Source organism: Scyliorhinus torazame, chromosome 6 (genome assembly GCF_047496885.1).
Source record: "Scyliorhinus torazame isolate Kashiwa2021f chromosome 6, sScyTor2.1, whole genome shotgun sequence".
NCBI classification, from domain to species: domain Eukaryota; kingdom Metazoa; phylum Chordata; class Chondrichthyes; order Carcharhiniformes; family Scyliorhinidae; genus Scyliorhinus; species Scyliorhinus torazame.
Genome location: NC_092712.1, coordinates 49,681,738 through 49,694,488, shown reverse-complemented (window position 1 = coordinate 49,694,488; position 12,751 = coordinate 49,681,738). Strand labels below are relative to the sequence as shown.

At 45.2% G+C, this 12,751-nt stretch overlaps 1 protein-coding gene across 3 annotated transcripts in view; it reads right to left on the bottom strand.

Annotated features, from left to right (window-relative positions):
- The window catches only part of dpp6a (dipeptidyl-peptidase 6a), a 1,922,242-nt gene that overhangs the window by 1,185,685 nt on the left and 723,806 nt on the right, over nucleotides 1-12,751 (bottom strand). The gene's annotated exons all lie outside the window — the stretch shown is intronic.

Below are 12,751 nucleotides of genomic sequence, written 5' to 3'. Positions count from 1 at the left end.
GGATCTGGGGTTATGGGGAGAAGGCAGGAGAATGGGGATGAGAAAAATATCAGACATGATTGAATGGTGGAGCAGACTCGATGGGCCGAGTGGCCTAATTCTGCTCCTATGTCTTACGGTCTAACCATTGTGCTACCGTGCCGCCCAGTTTTGTGTCATTTGCAAACAGAAATATAACATTTATCAGAATAATCCTTATTATTGTCACAAGTAGGCTTACATTAACGCTGCAATGAAGTTACTGTGAAAAGCCCCTAGCCGCCATACTCCGGCACCTGTTCGGGTACACTGAGGAAGAATTCAGAATGTCCAATTCACCTAACAGCATGTCTTTTGGGTCTTGTGGAAGGAAACTGGAGCACCCGGAGGAAACCCACACAGATACAGGGAGAACATGCAGACTCCGCACAAGCAGTGACCCTAGCGGGAATCAAACCCAGGACTGTGGTGCTGTGAAGCAACAGTGCTAATCATTGTACTAATGTGCCGCCCATTTGGTTGCCACATCGTAAATCAGAATGGCCTGTTTATTTCCACTCTCTGTGATCTGTCCATTAACCAATCCTCAGTCCATGTCAGTATATTACCTCCAATCTTATGTGTACTAATTTTGTTTACTAATCTCCTGTGTGAAACTTATAACTTTCCAAAAATTCAAATACACCACTTCCACTGGTTGTCCTTATCTGCTCTGCTGGTGAGTTGCTCAAAGAATTCCAACAGGGTTGTCAAACAGAATTTTCCTTTCATAGATCCATGTAGACTCTGGCCAATTAGATCATTATTTTCTAAGTGTCCAGTTATCACATCCTTTACAACAGATTCTACTACTTTTTGTACCACTGATGTCAGGCTTAACAGGCCTGTTTTCTCTCTCCTCCATTTCTTGAATGGGGGCTTCGCATTTGCTACCTTTCAATCTACAGGAGCTGTTCCAGAATCTATAGAATGTTGGAAGATGACCACCATTGCATCCATCATCTCTATAGCCATCTCTTTCAACACTCTGGAATGTAGATCATTGGGCCTCACATATTTGTCAACTTTCAGTTCCACTAATTTCATAGAATCCCTACAGTGCAGAAGTAGGCCATTTGGCCCATTGAGTCTGCACCAACCCTCTGAAAGAGCCCCCTACCTAGGCCCACTACTCGCTCTATCCCCATAACCCCACCTAACATAAGAACATAAGAACTAGGAGCAGGAGTAGGCCATCTGGCCCCTCGAGCCTGCTCCGCCATTCAATGAGATCATGGCTGATCTTTTGTGGACTCAGCTCCACTTTCTGGCCTGAATACCATAACCCTTAATCCCTTTATTCTTCAAAAAACTATCTATCTTTATCTTAAAAACATTTAACGAAGTAGCCTCAACTGCTTCGCTGGGCGGGCAAGGAATTCCATAGATTCACAACCCTTTGGGTGAAGATGTTCGTCCTAAGATCAGTCCTAAATCTACTTCCCCTTATTTTGAGGCTATGCCCCCTAGTTCTGCTTTCACCCACCAGTGGAAACAACCTGCCCGCATCTATCCTATCTATTCCCTTCATAATTTCACATGTTCCAAAAGATCCCCCCACATCCTTCTAAATTTCAACGAGTACAGTCCCAGTCTACTCAACCTCTCCTCGTAATCCAACCCCTTCAGCTCTGGGATTAATCTAGTGAATCTCCTCTGCACACCCTCCAGCGCCAATATGTCCTTTCTCAGGTAAGGAGACCAAAACTGAACACAATACTCCAGGTGTGGCCTCACTAACACCTTATCCAATTACAGCATAACCTCCCAAGTCTTAAACTCCATCCCTCTAGCAATGAAGGACAAAACTCCATTTGCCTTCTTAATCACCTGTTGCACCTGTAAACCAACTTTTTGTGACTCATGCACTAGCACAGCCAGCACTCTGAACAGCAGCATGTTTTAATATTTTATCATTTAAATAATAATCCATTTTGCTGTTATTCCTACCAAAATGGATAACCTCACATTTGTCAATATTGTATTCCATCTGCCAGACCCTAGCCCATTCACTTAACCTATCCAAATCCCTCTGCAGACTTCTGGTATCCACTGCACTTTTTGTTTTACCATTCACCTTAGTGTCGTCTGCAAACTTGGACACATTGCACTTGGTCCCCAACTCCAAATCATCTATGTAAATTGTGAAAAATTGTGGGCCCAACACTGATCTCTGAGGGACACCACTAGCTACTGATTGTCAACCAGAGAAACACCCATTAATCCACACTCTTTGCTTTCTATTAATTAACCAATCCTCTATCCATGCTACTACTTTACCCTTAATGCCATGCATCATTAGCTTATGCAGCAACCTTTTGTGTGGCACCTTGTCAAAAGCTTTCTGTAAATCCAGATATACCACATCCATTGGTTCCCCGTTATCTACCTCACTGGTAATGTCCTCAAAAAATTCCACTAAATTAGTTATGCACGACCTGACCTTTATGAACCCACGCTGCGTCTGCCAATGGGACAATTTCCAACCAGATGCCTCGCAATTTCTTCCTTGATGATAGATTCCAGTATCTTCCTTACTACCGAAGTTAAGCTAACTGGCCTATAATTACCCACTTTTTTCCCATCTCCTTTTTTGAACAGTGGTGTCACTGTTCCAATCTGCCGGGACCACCCCAGAGTGTAGTGAATTGTGGTAAATTATCACTAGTGCATTTGCAATTTCCCCAGCCATCTCTTTTCGCACTCTGGGATGCATTCCATCAGGGCCAGGAGATTTTTCTACCTTTAGTCCCATTACCTTGCCCATCACTACCTCCTTAATGATAACAATCATCTCAAGGTCCTCACCTGTCATAGCCTCATTTCCATCAGTCACTGGCATGTTATTTGTGTCTTCCACTGTGAAGACCGACCCAAAAAACCTGTTCAATTCCTCAGCCATTTCCTCATCTCCCATTATTAAATCTCCCTTCTCATCCTCTAAAGGACCAATATTTACCTTAGCCACTCTTTTTTGTTTTATATATTTGTAGAAACTTTAACGATCTGTTTTTATATTCTGAGCAAGTTTACTCTCATCGTCTATCTTACTCTTCTTTATAGATTTTTTAGTAGCTTTCTGTTGCCCCCTAAAGATTTCCCAGCCCTCTAGTCTCCCACTAATCTTTGCCACTTTGAATGCTTTTTCCTTCAATTTGATACTCTCCCTTATTTCCTTAGATATCCACGGTCGATTTTCCCTCTTTCTACCGTCCTTCCTTTTTGTTGGTATAAACCTTTGCTGGGCACTGTGAAAATCGCTTGGAAGGTTCTCCACTGTTCCTCAACTGTTTCACCATAAAGTCTTTGCTCCCAGTCTACCCTAGCTAGCTCTTCTCTCATCCCATTGTAATCTCCTTTGTTTAACCTTTGGACACTAAGCGACAATTGATCATAGCCAAGCCACCTAACCTGCACTTCTTTGGAGGAAACCGGAGCACCCGGATGAAACCCATGCAAACACAGGGAGAACGTGCAAACTCACACAGTCATCCAAGGTCGGAATCGAAACCGGGTCCCTGGCGCTGTGTGGCAGCATCGCTGGCCACTGTGCCACCGTGCTACCAAATAGTACCAATGCTACTTTTTTACTCATACTAATTTCCTTCAATTCCTCATCTTCTCTAGCCCCTTGGTACACTATTATTTCTGGGAGATTTCTTGTATCTTCCTCCTGATAGACACAAAAAGTAATCATTTAGCTTCTCTGCGATTTCCTTATTCTCCATGATAAATTCTCCTATCTTAGTCTGTTAAGAGTCAACCACATTGAGGGCAGCACGGTGGCGCAGTGGTAGCACTGCAGTCTCACGGCGCCGAGGTCCCAGGTTCGATCCCGGCTCTGGGTCACTGTCCGTGTGGAGTTTGCACATTCTCCCCGTGTTTGCGTGGGTTTTGCCCCCACAACCCAATGATGTGCAAAGTAGGTGTATTGGCCACGCTAAATTGGCCCTTAATTGGAAAAAAATAATTGGGTATTCTAAATTTATTTTAAAGAAAGAGTCAACCACATTGCTGTGGGGTCTGGAGTCACGTATCGGCCAGAATGAACGGTGAATTTACTTCCCTAAAGGACACTTGTGAACCTGATGGGATTTTATAACAATCAATGAAAGTTTCATGGTCATCATTATCAATGCTAAATGCCAGATTTTATAAACTTAATTTAAATTCTACCAGCTGCCATTAAACCCAAGTCTCCAGGGCATTATCCTGGGTCGCTGGATTATTAGTCCTCTCCATAGAATTACATAGAAGATACCACCCATAAATAGGTAGTTTCTGTCCAATCAGCCCATGCGAGTGCTTACGCTTCCTGTCATTTTTCCTATCCAAGTCCATCAACATTGCCCTCTATCATCTTCTTTCTCAAAAGATGATCTAGCCTCCCCTTAAATGTACTTATATTGTTTGCGTCAACCATTCCATGAAGTCACGGGTTCCACGTCTCCAAGACATTCTGAATTCTCCCTCTGTGTACCTGAACAGGCGCCGGAATGTGGCAACTAGGCGATTTTCACAGTAACTTCATTGCAGTGTTAATGTAAGCCTACTTGTGAATAAATTATCGTAATTATCAACAATTAATCAAGGTCGATAGAATTTCTTTTGATATTCCTAACATTGGGCTGGAATCCCAGGTTCCCCAGCTGATGTGTGTCTCGGTGACGGGGTTCTCTCTTCACACCCCTCGCCAATGTGTTTTCCCATTGAAGCCACCCCACACTGCTGGGAAACCCGTGGGCGGGGGTGCGTTGCCGACGGGATCAGAGGATCCCAATGGCAGGAGAATGCGCACCATGATTTCTTGGTGACCATCTAGTATTCATGGACCTTAGTTTTATACTTCCCCAAATGCATACTAACATAGGTTCGTGTGGTGAAACTTTCCCAATAGTTTCACCACACGACTTCCTGTCCTTGATCACTCTGCCCACTTTTTCCCTATCCCTTTTATCTGTAATGAATGCAAATATTCAAAGCAAATAAGCAATTTTTTAAAATCCCATTTTGCACGTAACAGTATACAGTCTTTAATTCCAGGGATATTCCACGACTACCCTAGGTAGCTCTAATTTGCATTCAATCTCACAAGAATACACAAGGCATCCATTTTTTTTAAAGCATAATTGAATATTCCTCAATTACTTCCCTCTTCTGTTTTTTTCTTTGAAACAAATTTCTCATACTCAATTTTTTTTAAATTAATTATCTCCTTGTGGTCATTCTCTGTTTGGTTGACCCAATCCAAATGTTCCACCACCCCTCCCTCCCCCATTCCCCCCACGCCCAAGTGCACTCGCACACTGAAGCCATGATCACGCACCCTTGTCTCCCTGTTAATTAACTGAATTGAATCTCATTTCCGATGGTTAAATATTCCAGGAAGACCCTGGGCCCCCCTCACCCTCTCTACCCAATGGAAAACAGCCCCAGTACTGGGACTGATCATTTAATCGTCACGAATGTGAGTTGAAACTAGCAAATGAAGAGAAGTCAATTTACAAGAAGATACAAAGTGAGAGTCAAAGGAGCAAGAGAAGATCAGAAGGAAAGTACAAGGCAATCAGGTTCAAAAAGATTAAAGAATAATTAGATGACAAAGGAGACCGAAGGAGTTATGTGACGTGCGTACAGATTTGCAGAAATACAGAAGGAGAAAAAGAATATAAGATACAAATGTTGGAACCCAGGAGGGCCACTCTGATTCTATCCCATTTCCCAGGGGTGATTTCTGTATCCCACGTTCCCAGCCAGGTGCCACCCTCAGAGTGGGTGCGGGTCAGATTTAAGGTCACCACATTGCAGTCCTCATTCCATCATCATCGAGGGACTGCCGAATCATGGAGAAAAGGAGATGCAGACAGGCACAGAGACGTGACAGAGAGCGGGAGATGTGCAGAAGTGAAGCGAGAAATGATTGACAAAAGGACAGAGCGAGAACGAAAGGGGGACAGAGGAGGAACAGAAAATATTAAGACCGGCAGTGTGTAATCCACCAAATGAGAGGCAAGCAGAGACAGTTATATCGAGAGAGAGATGCAGAATTTTTCAGTTACTGCAATCAATGCCATGGGAAATAAACTGATTCACACAAACACATTTCAGTGCATCGATCTATATATAATTACAATCCTTCTGTAGGGAGTTCACTTCAAGTCTATAAAACTTACTCTCTTTGATTTTCTGGTTCTATTTTTCTGCTGACATTACCCAATTTTGCTCTGTGGACGAGCCCCATAGCTTTCGCTGTGCCACACTGTAGTTGTAGGTCTTTACCAACGGGTGGCTCTCAGGAGCGAATTTCTGAAATTTCTCTCAGCTCCGCGGCTTGAACATAAAACATAGAACAGTACAGCACAACACAGGCCCTTCGGCCCTCGATGTTGTGCCGAGCATTGTCCGAAACCAAGATCAAGCTATCCCACTCCCTGTCATTCTGGTGTGCTCCATGTGCCTATCCAATAACCGCTTGAAAGTTGCTAAAGTGTCTGACTCCACTATCACAGCAGGCAGTCCATTCCACACCCTAACCACTCTCTGAGTCAACAACCTACCTCGCTGCTGCCACCACGGGGGATACAGGATAAAGTAGTTTCCGGTACCTGGGTGGGGGAGGGGAAGGTGCTCCTGGATATCTAACAGGAGCTGTTGGAGGCGGAGGAAACCGCGGTGGAGGAGCTTAATGGCAAGTGGAAGGATGAGCTAGGAGGAGAGTTAGAGGCGGGTCTATGGGAGGACACACTAAGCAGGGTCAAATCCTCCTCATCATGTGCCAGGATAAGCCGAATACAATTTAAGGTGGTCCACCGGGCACACATGACGGCGGCGAGGATGAGCAATTTTTTCAGGTAGAAGATAGATGCGCGAGGTGCATGGAAACCCCAGCAAACCATGCCCACATGTTCTGGGCATGCCCTCAGCTCAGAGGGTTTTGGCAGGGGTTTGCGAAGGCAATGTCCACGGTGCTAGAAACACACGTGGTGCCGAGTCCAGAGGTAGCGATCTTTGGAGTGTCAGATCCGGGAGTTCAGGGAGTGAAAGAGTTGAGTCGTACACTGGCCGGGCGTATGCGACCAGCGGGCCGGGAAGTGGATGCAATGCGCGCTGCCGGCTGCAATTGGCCCCCGGCCCCCCGATGCCACGCCAGCTGGCCAATTCACTGGCAGCTGGTGTGAAAGGTGCGCTGACGGGGAAGGGTGGATGGAGCGGGCAGGCGCTCCCTGGAGGTGGAAAGGTGCTGTGGTGCTGCCTCAGGGAGCTGCAGTGCTGTAAAAATGAAATGAGCTCAATGAAATGTTGCCAACTGTGTCAATACTGTAAATTCAAGCACCGGACAGCAGACCACATAGCATCCCTCAAACGCCTTCTTTTATTTTATTTAATGCCGTGCATTTTATACCACCCTGGGTGGGGTTTGTAGCGTAAATGTGAAAGCCACCTGGCCAACTGGCCCATCTGCCAACCATAAAAGTGGAAGGGCCACAAATTGCAGCCCTCAAATTGTTTAGATTAATATACATAGCCTCAGACATTCGAGCCCGGGTCAGATGCGCAGAGTCGGGAGATTTTGCAGCTTGGTGAACCCGACCTATAATGATGTCTGCCTGCAGGTCAGGTCTTCAGTTGGTGTAGGTGGGATGGGGGATGCGATGTGCTGGTGAAGGTGGGCTGAAAGAGGAGTCGGTGTGCAAAGACAGAATGAGTGCAGAGGGGTTACTGGACACGGAGGCACGTTGGGTAGAGGGCCTGCCTCCGTGCACTGACACTGTGTTTGAATCAATAAAAAAGATTACAACACCTCCACACACACATCCAAAGTGCCATCCATGCCAACCTATGCCCCACCCACACCCCAATGGACAGACCTCATATTTCCTGTGCCAACCTTTCACTACCTTTTTCCCTTCTTCCCCCCTCCTTGCCAACTCAGCTAGTATGCTTAGTTACTTCCTTGAAAACTTTGAGGGTTCTTTGACAGTTCCTTGACAGGTGGACAGTTTATTTAAGACTGGACAGTTCTTTGGCAGCTGACAGTTCTAACAAATTTGCGCATAGAAAGTGCATAATTATGTTTAATTTAAACAATCTCAAACGGTGCCTTTCCTCTCCCAAAAGTGTTTGTGGACTCTATCCAAAAAGATACTTTATCTCTCTAACGGGATACCCTGGCTATCCAAAGAAGTCCACCAAGCTCAGAACTCTTCCTACATGTTCAAATCTGCATACTTGGTGTTTCATACTCCTGGCCTTCCAAAGTCCTACTTTAGTGGTGGTAACTGGTGATTTAAATAGTGAGCTGTCTCTACAGATTGCCATGTGTGAACTTTAGCCCGACTCCAGTCCCACCCCCACAACGTTGGGAAATGCCAAGTTCTTAGATCTTCGAATTCCCGGTCATTTCGTGGTTTTTTGCCACGACGGAGAGCCTCTCTGTCATGATGTAAATTTAGGCCAACTTGGTCAACCAACCATGGATAATGCCACAATTAGTTAACACATATATATTACCTACATCTATAGATACATATTGGTAGAGATTGGTTTGCATTGTTCCCATTTTTGGAGCATAGAACAGGCGCAAAGCAAACCAATTTAACAGTGGAATAGTCTGCATCTAACCCAAGCAGATGTTGATCCCTCTGCTGAATTCATGGTGCCCAGGAAGATATCCAAAATTGGCACTAGATTCCTTACATATATTGTATATAACATTGGAATCCTTGTGTACGTTAAACAATTCCTTTTTCAAGTTAGACCTCAGTGAACTGCATCGATGTTGACCATGCCCCACCTTGGAATCCTCATTACATTATACCCCCCCTGCTGATGATAGTTAAGTAGAACCAGGCTGAGCCAGGGTTTACCCTGACTCCGCTAAAGTCATGATCCGCCTCCCCCTCAGAACTTCCTTGAGATCGGAGGCCTGACATTGACCGCTTCGCTCGGTCTAGCTGCCTGTGATTGCCTGATGATGCTGCCAAGGCTTGAGGACCAAATTCCATTGGTCCTTGGGCCTCTCAGTTCAGCTGTGTGCTGACCATGCAGGTTGGCGTCTGGGCCCGAGATTGGGCCTATTTTCTGGGTCAGAGACACACAGCCACGTGCCCGCAAGGAATCCTGGCACTGACACCAGGAAAACACTATTTCCTGTGGCACTGTTAAATATTGAACATTAATTATGCATGGCTTCCAACTAATTCGCTGCTGAAGTATGGCAATGAAATCTTTTTTAAGAATATTAAAAAGGAAATAGTATGATTAACGCCCTGACATTTTCCCAAATATACAACACACCTACCTGTATGTATCTCCAATTATTTTCCTGATGTCATCAAGGTTGAACAAAATGACCTAATTTCTGAATTTTGAAACTGCTCTTGATCACAATTCGAATTTGACCTTCGCTCAGAACCATTGCAGTAAATGAAGTGATGCCACCAACAAGGGCCTGGCTCACACCCAACATGTTATCAAACAGGGTTTTGTCTTTCTTGAGCAACAGACAAAGTCAGGGTGTTTGCAATTCCAGAAATTGGAATTGAGTGGAACTTGGCTGTTACATATATATGCCCCGTTGCCATCAGATCAATACCTACGAGAGAACGAATGAGGAAATTCATGCTCTTAATAACCTGCAAGAACTGCACGCCTTTTCTGACAGTCTGGTTCTGTGGAGAAACATCTCAGGTGCATATCGGTTCAATAGATTCAATATTATTGAATCACAGCATCTGGGAAATTTATGTTGAACTAATTAATCTGGAATAAAAGGATGGCAGCAGCCACGATGTTCATGAAACTAGTAGATTGGCGTAAAGGCCCATCTGGTTCACTGAAGCGCCTCAGAAGAGGAAATCTGTTATCCTCACTCACTCTGGCCCTCGTGTGACTCCAGACCTATGGTAATGTGGTTGACTCTTACCTACCTTCCGAAATGGCCCAGCAAACCATCTGGTTGTACTAAACCACTATAGGGTGGTGGGGAGTGGGTGGGTGGGGAGTGGGTGGGGGTGGGATTCAATACCGACTTTCAAAATGGGAATTGGATATACTCCGGAAAAGTAAAAGCTTGCAGGGCTGTGGGGGAAAGTGTCGGGAAGTGGAAATTATTGGACACAGGCATGATAAGAAGAACAAACCCATTCCTTCGCCCCCTCCCCCTAGAATTTGTGATCTACCAGTGAAATTAAAGGAAGCCTGATTTTTGAAATATGCAATTTTTGCAAATATAATTTCAGAAGCGAGCCATTTTTTCTGGCGAGAATCAGGGAAGATTTTAGTTAAAAAGGGAATCGTGCCATTCCTCCTTTGTCAGGCACACAATTTGATCTTCAGAACTAAGCAGTGGCCAGCCATAAACTGGCCAGACCTTCGTATGATCCCATTCAGTACAACTTTCCCTCTGTCACTACCCTCCTCCTGGGCACTTTCTTTCCCTTCGCTCCCATGGTACTGGCATCTCTGGAAAACACCCATAACTGTTTGGGGGAGACTTTGCAAACCACAGAATGCAACAATAATTAAGCTGTGCAGACATCTTCAACGTGAAGGTTTACCGCGGGAAAGTCATACTGCTGTTTCAATCTGATCCTCAATATACGTAGATGGAGCTGAGCTGCCCTTGCCGTGTTTTCAGTGAAGGTAAAGAAAAGCGATAGAGTTTGCACTTTTATAGCGAATTTCCCAGCTTCAGGACTTCCAGGATGCTTGACAGCTCAGGGTGTACTTTGTCTTGAAGTGCAGTCACTGTCATCATGCAGAAAACGTGGCAGCCAATTGTGATTGGACCACAATAAGCTTCCATGGAGGGCAATGAGACATTTGGATTGGATTGGATTTGTTTATTGTCACGTGTACCGAGGTACAGTGAAAATTATTTTTCTGCGAGCACCCATTTACTGGGTAATCTGTTGTTGGTGATGTTGCTTGAGACATAACGGGCGAGATCTTACAGCTGTTAACCCGAGTGGAATCTTCTGGAACCACTGCGGGTTTCCAGCGGCGTGGGATGGATTCAATGGAAAAACCAGAAGATCCCACTGCCGGCCAACAGCGGGCTGCCTCCCGCCGCCAGGAAACACGCCACGGAGAGGCCGGAGAATCTCGCCCAAAGATTGTCCCAGAGCACCGCGGAGAACTTTCCTCTACACCTTCAAAATAGAACTAAGGGACCTTTTCTGTCCACCAGAAAGGACGGACTTGCATACTTGGTTTCATGTCTTATCTGAACGACGGCACCTCCAGCAGTGCAGCACTCCCTCAGCGGTGCATCGAAGTGTCAGCCTGGAATTTATATTTAACTCTCTGAAATGGGGGCTTGAACCTGCCACCTTCTGATTCAGAGGTGACAGCGCGACCAATTGCATCACGGACCACAATTTTCTGGTCCTGCCAGTAGCGGGAATCGTCACGGGCAGGACGGGAAAACCTGGAGAGCAGCCGAAAGTCAACAATGGCATGACAGGAAAATCCCTTCCCAGTTACTTAAAAGGTAGGTTAAAGTTTTTTATGCATTTCCACACCTATAGTATTGAGACAATTTGAACACATGAAGACACATACAGCCCACAACAATGTGTGGCAAGATGCTCACTTTTATAAGTGTAAAACCGATCCAGTTACCTATTTGAACTATATTTCATTGTTCCTTTAACCTTCAAAATAATTGAGATTTTATTCTCCCCCTCCTGTTAGTCTCTCACACACAGATATATGTCCATTGTGTTAAGCTTGGTTATTACCGTCGTATTTACAGCAGCATTGTTCTTGCTAAGACTGCTACAGATTACTTGTTACACACATTTATTCAGCAACGGAACACCTACTTATTGAAAACATCTCCTTGTCATTAGGCAAATCTATTTAAGGCAAAGAGAGAGAGGTGGGCGCCAGTAAGCCTAATCTTGCATCTTCGTTCGCACTCAATCAACTTCCTGAACCCTGCCCATCCGTGGACAGCCCCCCACCCCCCCATCCCACCCCCTCCCCATCCCTCCCTTTGTAACTCTCCCAACCCTGTCACTCTGCTCCTCCAAACAGCTTGGAGGGAGATGGACCATTTATCTGCTTGTTTTCGCTTCACAAAGGAAGGAGCAGGGGAAACAGCAAACGATAAAGAAAGAAGGGAAAGAATCATAGAACGATACAAAATAGGTGACCATTCAGCTCATCGTACGTGTGCCAGCCCTTTGTGAGTGTTGATCAATCCATCCCACTCTTTCCTCATTGCCCTGCAAATGTTGCCCATTCGAGTATATGTGCAATCGCCTTTTAGAAGTTACGGATGAATCTGCTTCCATCATCCTTTCTGGCAGTGCATTCCAGATCATGATCACTTAGTGTTGGGAAAAATAATTCCCCACAAGAAGAGGGAAGTGAACCGGGAGGGTGGGGGGTGCGGGAGTAACAGAGGGTGGGAGGTAGGTGGGAAATAGATACAGATTTAGAATTAGCAGAGAGTCAGTGACAGAGTATGTGGTCATTCACAATCAGTGAAATCTGGTCGAGGAGCAAGTTGCTCATTGCACTTGACTGGTGATGCACAGCTGGCATGAAAAATTGATGCAAGCTGCAACCACGCTTATGTGGAAAGTCACAGATGACATGCAGAGAGTGCTCAGCCTTCTAAAAAAATTAACATCTCCATCTCCCCAGTTAAGGTAACCTCCAGTCGTACTTTAGCACCGTTTAAGCACAGTCGCTGGGAAATCGCTGATAATATGTCACCCTC